The following is a 10,249-nucleotide window of genomic DNA, read 5'->3' as shown; positions in this document are numbered from 1 at the left end:
GAGGGATGTGAGATTTCAAAATGAATGTCTGAGGGTACAGGAGCCCTCCCACTGTCACTCTGCCATCTAGTCCCACCTGAAATGAGACTTTTTCCCTTGAAGGACCTGTTCTCTATTCTTCTGGTTAGCAACCCAGCTTCACATTGCACTGGACTCACCTGGGGAGTTTTAAAATTTGTTAATGCTTGCGTCCCACCCCTAGAGATTTTTTTTTTTTTTTTCTCAGAGACAGGGCGTTGCTTTGTTGCCCAGACTGGAGTGCCATGGCATGATCATGGCACACTGCAACTTTGAACTCCTGGGCTCAGGCGATCCTCCTGCCTCAGCCTCCTGAGTAGCTGGGACTGCAAGCACACACCACCATGCCTGGATAATTTATTTTTGTTTTTTGTAGAAACATTTGTCTCACTATGTTGCTCGGGCTGGTCTTGAACTTGTGATTTCAAGCTGTCCTCCTGCCTTGGCTTCCCAAAGTCCTGGAATTACAAGCATAAGCCACTATACTAGGCCAGAAATTCTTATTAATTGATGTGGAGTGGGGCCTGGGCATTAAGCCTTGTAAATATTGCCCATTCTTACTCTCATTTAGATAGTCAACCAACAGATGTTAGAAGGAAATTAAGGAATTATTCAGCAATTGAGATGTTCGCTAAGAATGTTATTCTCGTTTTAATGAAGGATTCTTTTCTTTTTCTTCTTATTCATATCTTGTTGATTTTCCTTTCAAACTCCAAAAGCAGTTCACACTTATTGCTATAGTCCAAACAACACAATAAACATTTTTGTATATCTAAAATTAAGCTATCTATATTCTCCCTTATTTATAATAACAAAAACAATAACTTCCTACTACCCACATCCTACATAGGGATCATTTGGGGGTTGGGATCTAGCATAATATCGATTGTCCAACAATTATTTAGATTTAATTTTAAATTTTCTTTCTTTACTCAAGAATGTTTCTCTCTCCTATGAATTCCCATTGTATTCCTTTTTCATTTTAAAGATTAGAGCTTTCAGGAATTCTTATAGTGAGAATTGTGCAGACTTTTGTATCCTGCAATACTTTTATTTTGATCTTGCCTTACAATGATCATTTGAGTCGGTACAGAATTCTGGGTTCAAAATTATTTTCCCTCATAACATTGAAGATACTATACTATTCCATTTTCTCTTGAAGCCATTATTGCCAACCAGAAGCTTGTTGTTTATTATTGTTCTGTTCTTTCTCGTTTGTACATAATCTTTGGTTTCTTTCTAGAAGCTTTTATATTGTTTTTGCCTTCATTTTCCAAAATTTGGCTAGAATACATCTAGGATTGATTTGTTTCTTCCCACTCATTTTGCTTAGAAACCTGGTGTGCCCTTTCAATCTAAAAATTCTGGCACTAGGCTGCGCACAGTGGCTCATGCCTGTAATCCCAGCACTTTGGGACGCCGAGTTGAGTGGATCACGAGGTCAGGAGTTCAAGACCAGCCTGGTTAAGATGGTGAAACCCCGTCTATCCTAAAAATACAAAAAACTTAGCCGGGTGTGGTGGTGGGCGCCTGTAATCCCAGCTACTTGGGAGGCTGAGGCAGAGAATTGCTTGAATCCGGGAGGCAGGGATCTCAGTGAGCCGAGATCATGCCACTGCACGCCAGCCTAGGCAACAGAGTGAGACTCCATCTCAAAAAAAAAATTCTGGCACTAGAATATTCTATTATGTCTTTGATTTTTTTCTCATTCATTTTGTCTGTTCTCTCCATCTTGTACTCTTATTATTATAGATACCGGAATTTTTACACTATCCTCCGAATGTCTTAACTTTCCCCATATATTCTATCTCTTGGTCCTTCTGTTGTTTGTTTGTTTGTTTGTTTGTTTGTTTGTTTGTTTCGAGATAGAGTCCCACTCTGTCGCCCAGGCTGGAGTTCAGTGGTGCGATCTTGGCTCACTGCAGCCTCTGCCTCCCGGGTTTAGGCGATTCTCCTGCTTCAGCCTCCAGAGGAGCTGGGATTACAGGTGTGTGCCACCATGCCCGGCTGGTCCTTCTGTTTTAAGTACTGGCAGAATCACTCCATTCAGTCTTCTCTTCACGTATATCCAATGAGTCTTTGCAGCCCATTTATTGACTTTCTTCTCAACCAGTTTTTTTTTTTCATTTCTAAGATCTTTAATTGGTACTTTTTTATAACAGTTTGTTCTTATTTTATAAATGTAAATCTTAATTATAGTTTCTACATTTTATTTACTGAATTTTCTCCTTCCTACGGTGCTATTTTCTGTTAAGTTTTATTCCTTTCTTTCTCAATATTTGTTTCCTTAAATACTTAGCTATTATTGGTGACATATTCAACTTCGTATTAGAGATGGCTTTCAAGGCCATCTGAGAGTGCTCTTTCTTTACCAAAATCTGACTCTAGTCCTGTGGTGGAGGAATGGGATATGTTCTAGGCAATGAGTTGTGGCTGTGCCCAGACTTAGGCGTGGGGGGTGGAGGGGTTCCAGCTTCTCTTGGATGTCACAGGTACATCCCTGCCTCTGGGGCCACAGCACTAGGAGGCACTGTCCTGTTGCACTCATTCATCCGGCTTGCTACTTGGCTCTGTGAAGGGAGTTGAAGGTGAAGACTGGCAGCACTACTAGTGGGTCTTGAGACCCTCTAGGTCTAGGGATGTAGTCTGCCAATGCTCACATGTAGAGGAAGTGGGCCTCTCTTTGAATTTTATTAGCACTGGGCTCAGAGATACTTGGGAAATACATGAATGCAAACATAATCCAAAGACAAAAAAAAAAAATCTTTAAACATTTCACTATGTTGCCTTTCCTTATTCCAGGGTGAATATACGTGTTTAAAAGGCCAGACCCTAGTGGTTACGTGTGCATAGTTAACTTGAATATGTTAAGTGTTTTCCACAAGACCTGAAGGTTAATAAATTAGAGCCACTATGAAAAGACATTCAAAGAATGTATTATAGTCATCAAAAGTCATACGCTCTCCTCTTTTTCCCTCTATCTCTACTGCTTCTCTTTTTAAAATCAGATTTTAAGTTAGAATGGGTCTTAGAAGCCATTTACTTCAATCCCTATATTTTCACTTTTTTAAGGTTAATACATTAATATTTCAAGGTTAATTAAAACATTTTCATTGCAGCAAATATGGAAAGTAAAGATAAAACAATATGAAAAAAGTCATCCATAAACTCATTACCAGAGACCAGATCAGCTCCATAATGTATAAGCTGTGGCTCAGGAAGGAGAAGTGGTGGGCCAGGAATCTAGCTAGCAGGGAGTAGGTCACTTGTCAAGTCTTCTCCATGCTAATCCTCTGTCCTTCCCTCCGAAACAGGAAGACTTTGTTTTTTCTATTGGTTGGAGAAACACAAGATTGACAACAAGCCTGGGTAGGGTTGTGGCTTTGCAAAGCGAGTACAGCACACAGAAGAGAAGGAGAGGCAAGGGAGTTGGGAGTAAATACAAGGAAGTTGTAGCAATAGACCTTGAAGAAAACATTACTGTCTCACCCAAGAAGCCTAGATGAAACCCCAATTCTGCCTGCTCATGCCCTCTTTCCTGTCCCTAATCATGTTGGTCACAGTGTCTGTCTTTTGAATCTCATGGCCTCTCAGAGCTGAAAGAATCATTCTGCTCTTTGCTTGTCTTAAAGTATGAATGTGGTAGGGGCTTTGTCATTCCAGGTGTGAGGCTGTGCCAAGACCAGTCTCGGGAGAGCTGTGGTGGCTGTGCAATTGTTCCCCTGCACTACCAGGAAAACTCTTCTAAGAAGCTCCAACGTCACCTCCAACTTGAAGTCCTCCTTCCTCTGCCCAGGCAGTGGCTCAGTCCCAGCTCTGTGTTCCTTAATACTTAGGGCATATTTCTCCTACAGCATTTATAGGGTGAATGTTTGTTTATAGATCTGTCTTAACTGAACTTCCTAAAGACAAAGATACAACAGCTAGAACAACGCCAGGCACATAGCAAGCGATTAATAAAAGTTTGAGGAATTAATGAATGAATGTTCAAATTAATACACTTTACTAAGGAGGCTTACCAAATATTTTGGAAGCATTTTTGTTTATATAGAAAACAGCCCCAAGAACAAATAAGACAAATTCATGTGCCATGCTAAACATGATATAAACATTCTTTTTTTTTTTTTTTTTTTTTTTTTGAGATGGAGTCTCACTCTGTCGCCCAGGCTGGAGTGCAGTGGCGCAATCTCAGCTCACTGCAAGCTCCGCCTCCCGGGTTCACGCCATTCTCCTGCCTCAGCCTCTCCGAGTAGCTGGGACTACAGGTGCCTGCCACCACGCCCGGCTAATTTTTTGTATTTTTAGTAGAGACGGGGTTTCACCGTGGTCTCGATCTCCTGACCTCGTGATCCGCCCGCCTCGGCCTCCCAAAGTGCTGGGATTACAAGCGTGAGCCACCGCGCCCGGCCAACATGATATAAACATTCTAATTAAGGCTTTCTTCTGTTAACACAGACATTTATTCCCTGACATATCCTAGAGTCAAGGGTGGAAAGCATGTGAGCAGTCATTTACTCTAACACCACAATCACTGCTTGAATTTATTCTGCCGAATCTCAGAAGAGTGCTAATCTAGTGCAAACTCCTCCACTGTCAGGGATACACCTGCTCTCCAATTCACCTATTTCAAACTCAGGAAAACACTATTTTTAGAAGAAAGCATTTTAGGAAATGGAAAGAGAATTGAATTTAAAGTTAAAGATTTAGGCTTGAAGTCTAGGTCTGCTATTAACCAGCTTTTGTGTTCATCTTTTCACTATCCCAAGCCACATTGTATTATCTTGAAAGTAGAAATAATAACAACTGCTATCATAGGTGACTGTGGACACAAAGTGTGAAAATGAATATAAAAGATTTTGTGAATAGTGAAACATTGTGTACATTTAAGGAAAGAAAGGAAGGGAGGGTGGGGGGTTGGTAAAATTAAAATGATCCTTCTTCAAAGATGAGGGGGAAATCTTTGCAGTCATGGAGTATCATATTACAGGGAAGAGGAATGCCTTCCTTGAGGTTACGTGGGAAGTCAGCAGAAGGAATCAGTTTTGTAACTCGAATCTGATGCCCTGTCTTTCCTGCCTCCATCCTCCCACCTTTCTGATACTGTGTCTCTCATAGGGAGCTATGTGCTTTGAGCCACACTGCCTGGGTTTGGATTCTGGCTCTGCCACTGATCAAACCTCAAAAAGTACTTAACTTCTCTGTGTATCGCTTTCCACACCTGTAAAATCGGTGTAATCACAGTATCTCCACATAGGGTCCTTTCTTCCCTCTTATCCAATTTTTTCTTCAGGGTCTATCACTGCAACTTCCTTATATTTACTCTCGACTCCCTTGCCTCTCCTTCTCTTCTGTGTGCTGTACTCGCTTTGCAAAACCACAACCCTAGTTAATCAAAACTCTCCTTTTACTCTCTGCCTGCTACCATGCAACTGAGAGGAGCTTGAGAAAAATCCACGACCACACAAACTGCCCTGCTTTAAATATAGGACCAAGGACCACAGGTGTGCCCTTAAGGCTACCTGGCTACCATATTGTATTTTCTTATTCTACTCACTCTCCCACCTGCTAGAAACAATTTTGCAGCTTCCCCTCTCCTCAGTCTGCCATTGCCCACACCTGCGGCCACTGACCTTGCTTTCCACATCTCTGAGGAAATGGAAACAATCAGACGAGCTTTCTATGGAATGTCACAAATATATCCATAAAATTGCTAGCATGTTCAAACGAATCCTCTACCTTCACTTTTATTACTAAAGACAAATTTTCCATCTCTTCTCTAAAGCTGTTATGGGTTGTATTGTGTATTCCAAAAATTCATACGTTAAAGTCTTACTCCCCAGTGCCTCAGGATGTGACCTTATTTGGAAATGAGGTCATTGCAGATGTAATTAGTTAAGATGAGGTCATGCTGGAGGAGGGTGGGCCCCTAATTCAATATGACTGATCCTTAAAAAGAGGAAAATTGTATTCACAGACATGCACATGGGGAGAATGCCACATTAAGATGAAGGCTGAGATCAGAGTGATGCACCTACAAGCCAAGGGACACCAACGATTATCAGCAAACACTAGAAACCAGGGGAGCAGCATGGAACCGATTCTGCCTCACAGCTCTCAGAACAACCAACCCTGCTCATACCTTGATCTTGGACTCGCAGCCTCCAGAACTATAAGACAATGAATTTCTGTTGCCTAAACCACCCAGTTTGTGGTACTTTGTTATGGCAGCCTAGTAGACTACCATGAAGTCCAACCCTTCAATTACCTAAAGTGGCTAGGTCTTACCCTCTTTCAACTGCTCAAAGACGTTGCTTAAAAGCACTTCCTTTTCTCTCCTATCGTGTTAGTTTTTCCCACTCTATTGCATCATTGTCATTGGCATCCACACAGGCTGTTATTTGTCCCATCATAAAAAATAATAGTTTTTAGCTTCCTTTGACTCCACTTCCTCTGCCTTCCACCCCCTCTTTTCTCTGTAGTACTTTGCAGCAAAAATTCTTGTGTTGATATATTCACTGTCTCCAGTTCTTCTCCTCCAATTTTCTCTTAAAGAGACTCGAACTAAGGCTTTCACGCTGATTATTCCACATGAAGAGCTCTTGTCCAGGTCACCAGTGACTCCACATTGCTAAGCCCAATGGTTGATTTTCAGCCATGCTCTTATTTGAGCCACCGGCAACATTTGATGCAGCCAATCTTTGCCTCCTCCTTGAGGCATTTCCTTTCCTTGGCTTGTGGGACAGCACAACTTTGGCTTTCTTTGTCCTTTTTCACTGACTGCTCCTTCTCATTCTCATCTTCTCTGAGACTCCTGACATTGGAGCCCGCAGGGCCCTGTCCTTGGTCCTCCTCTGTGTGTGCATACATTTCCTCAGCGAGCTCTTCCAGGCTCAAGGTTTTAACTATCACTTGTGTACCAAAGACTTCTAAATGTATACCTTCAGCCAAGTCTGTTCCCTGAATCCCAGACTCACCTGTGCCGCCGCCCACTCTAGTAGATACCAACAAGCTTAACATGTCCCAAACTGGACTCCTCATCTTCCTCCAAATGCCTACTCACCAGTATTCTTCTCCCTCTCAGTAATGGCCAACTCCGTCCTTCCAGGAGCTCAGGCCAGAACCTGGTAGTCATCTTTAACTCTTCACTTTCTCTCACTCCACCGACTCACTAAGTCAAGAAGTCTGACTGACACTACATTTAAACTATATCTGGCATCTAAACCTTTCTCACTTCCTCTGCTGAGCTATCATCATCTCTCCCTAGAATTATTTCAATCGCCTCTGACTGGTCTCTGGACTTCCACTTTTGCACCCTATGTCATGGGTGTAACTGGCTGGGACTGACTTCGTGGGTGGTAAAGGAATTTATCAAGACAGTTGTAGGTACAAAAAGGCAGATTTATTAGAGAAAGCACGAAATTTTTTTGCAAGGTGGCAGTGGGCAGCACAGCAGAGAAAGGACTATCTGCAAAGATGCAGGGGCTGGAGGGAAGTTTTTTAGGGTCCTGCTGAAGGGGGTTATGTGTGGAATAAGGTCATTGTGCCTGCCAAATAAGATCATCATACCCATGGATTATTCTTCCCCACCTGGGGCCCCTTCCTCGTTGTTGCTTACTTACCTTCTCAGGATTCCGCACCCTACAGTCCATCTCAACTCAGCAGTCAGATCTTGTAAAACACAAGTCGCATTAAGTCAGCTCACTTTTAAAATTCTCCAGTGGCTCCCTACTTGATCCTACTTGATTTGGAGAGAAAGCCAAATCCTTACAGTGGCCCCTTAGGCCCTTCATGGCCTCTGCCCACCCTTTTATCTCTGACCTCATCCCTTTTATTCCCCTCCTTCCTCCACTCCAGCCACAGGACTCCTTGCTGGCCCTGGAGCATCCAAGTTGCTCTCCCCTTAGAGTCCATGTACTGGCTGTTCCTTCTGCCTGGATCGCTGTGCCTCCAGCTACCCACAGGGATAACTTTCTTACTGCTTCTGCTTAAATGTCACTACCTCAGTGAGGCATACCTGGACCATCCCTCAATGAGGCCTACCTGGATTACAATTATTTAAAATTGTAATCCCTGCTCTCATTTCCTTTTCTTTTCCCTGCCCCATCACCTCCTAACATACAATATAATTTACTTATTCATGTGATTATCATATATGTTCTGCCTCCCTGTGCTAGACTATAAGCTCTGGAGGGCTGGGATTTATTTTTCTGTTTTGTTTATTCATGTATGCAATAAGTGTTTGTGAAAGGAAAATACATCTCAGGACCCCCAAATCACTAAGTGAAAGGGAAAAGTCAAGCTGGGAACTGCATCAGGCAAACCTGCCTCCTATTTTAATCCTAAATAAGATAGCTGCAAAGATGTTTTAAAAAACTATATACCTCCCTCACAATTTGCCTGCAAGGAAATTCCTTGTGGGCCTCAAGATCTTTGCCCTAAACCAGTTCTGTGGAATTTCACCCTGACAACATAAATTGACAGCTTATCTTCATAGGTGCGGGACAAAGGACAGGCAGAATCAAGGTAATTCTTCTGCTCACCTGAGACAAATGCATATCCAATTGCTTCCTCTGCCCTATTGTTTGTGTAAAAATGCAGATTTACTGAGCCAGACTAAGGCATAAAACAGTATTCCTCCTCTACCCCCTCTTATATGTAAAGTGTGTCTTCAGTGAAATGCTGATCAAAGACCCAAAAGAATGCAAGCTTTTGTCTCTTATCTACCTATGACCTAGAAACCCCAATTTTGAGTTGTCCCGCCTTTCTGGACAGAACCAATGTATATCTTACATGTCTCATGTCTCCCTAAAATGCATAAAACCAAGCTGTGCCCCAGCCACCACTGGGCATATGTCATTAGGACCTCCTGAGGCTGTGTCACAGATGCATCCCTAACCTTGGCAAAATAAACTTTCTACATTGATAGAGACCCATCTCAGATACTTTTGGATTCACATACTCAAAATAGATTTGTTGGATGAGTGAATAAATGAATAGATATAAAATTTTTAGAATAGTGCCTGGCACCAAAAGAGTGCTTAATAATTATTTGCTATCATCAATATTACCACCCATTGTTCAGATCACATTTGCATTATAAAGATCTAGGAACTTGGTTGGCAAAGAACCCCTTGAAGGAAAAGACCATGGGTGAGGAGGAAAACGCAGGGAATGTTTGCAGATTAATGAAGCTCATCCAAGACTCATTTATTTCCAGTAGACTTTACATGGGCTCTTTGATTTTTCCCCAATCAATTTCTTACGCCAGCCTTGAATGGATCCCTTGGACCTAACCCTGGCAGAGCTCTGCTAAAATCGCTGCTCTGGGTTTCTCGGGAGAACCACAAGCCCAATTTAGCTAGCAGGAAGTAAAAATTAACAACTTCGAAGAAACCTCACCCTATTTCTGCTGTTACCTCATTTCCAGAAATTTTCTGTCTTTAAGAATAAATAAAAGTAGTAAACCCTAGCCAAAGAGCTGGTAATGGTTAATGCTACTAAACAAAGAACAAGCAGGCTCTGCACAGTCTGTCAGGATATTCCAGTGATCAGTAGAAAATACAAATTGTTTAAAAATTGTTTTTAATAGAAGGGCTTACAAGAGGACTGACTTAATAAATCCGCGTGACTTCTGCTTTACAGGATGACTCTGGCTGCAGCTTTTAAAACAGAGTGTAGGGTAGAAGGGTAGAAGTAGGGAGACCAGCTAGGAGGCTACTGCAATCATCCAGGAGAGAAGTGATGACAGCTCAGATCACAGCAGTGACAGTAGAAGATGTGACAGGTGGGTGGGTACTAGATATGTCTTGAGAAAGGGAGTCAGTAGGGTTTCCTGGCTGGCCAGATGTGTGATGTGTGGCATGAGAGAAAAAGAGGGGTCAGAAACACCAGCACAGCTTTGGAGCTGAGCATCTGGAAGGACAGAGTTGCCCTCAGCTGAGTTAGAGGGAGCCCTCAGAGTACCTCACCCCACCTCTAGGACACTGCTGATGTTCAGAGAATGTGTATGTGCGGTTGCCTTACATTTTTTTGTACATGAACATTTCACATGTCTTTTTTCTTATTTCATTTTATTTTTGACAGAATCTTGCTCTGTTGCCCAGGCTGGAGTGCAGTGGCACGATCTCAGCTCACCGCAACCTCTGCCTCCTGGGTTCAAGCGATTCTCCTGCCTCAGCCTCCTGAGTAGCTGGGATCACAGGCGTGTACCACCACGCCCAGCTAATTTTTT

The sequence above is a fragment of the Nomascus leucogenys genome, chromosome 11 (assembly GCF_006542625.1).
Source record: "Nomascus leucogenys isolate Asia chromosome 11, Asia_NLE_v1, whole genome shotgun sequence".
Classification (NCBI taxonomy): Eukaryota; Metazoa; Chordata; class Mammalia; order Primates; family Hylobatidae; genus Nomascus; species Nomascus leucogenys.
Note: the sequence above shows the minus strand (reverse complement) of the source record.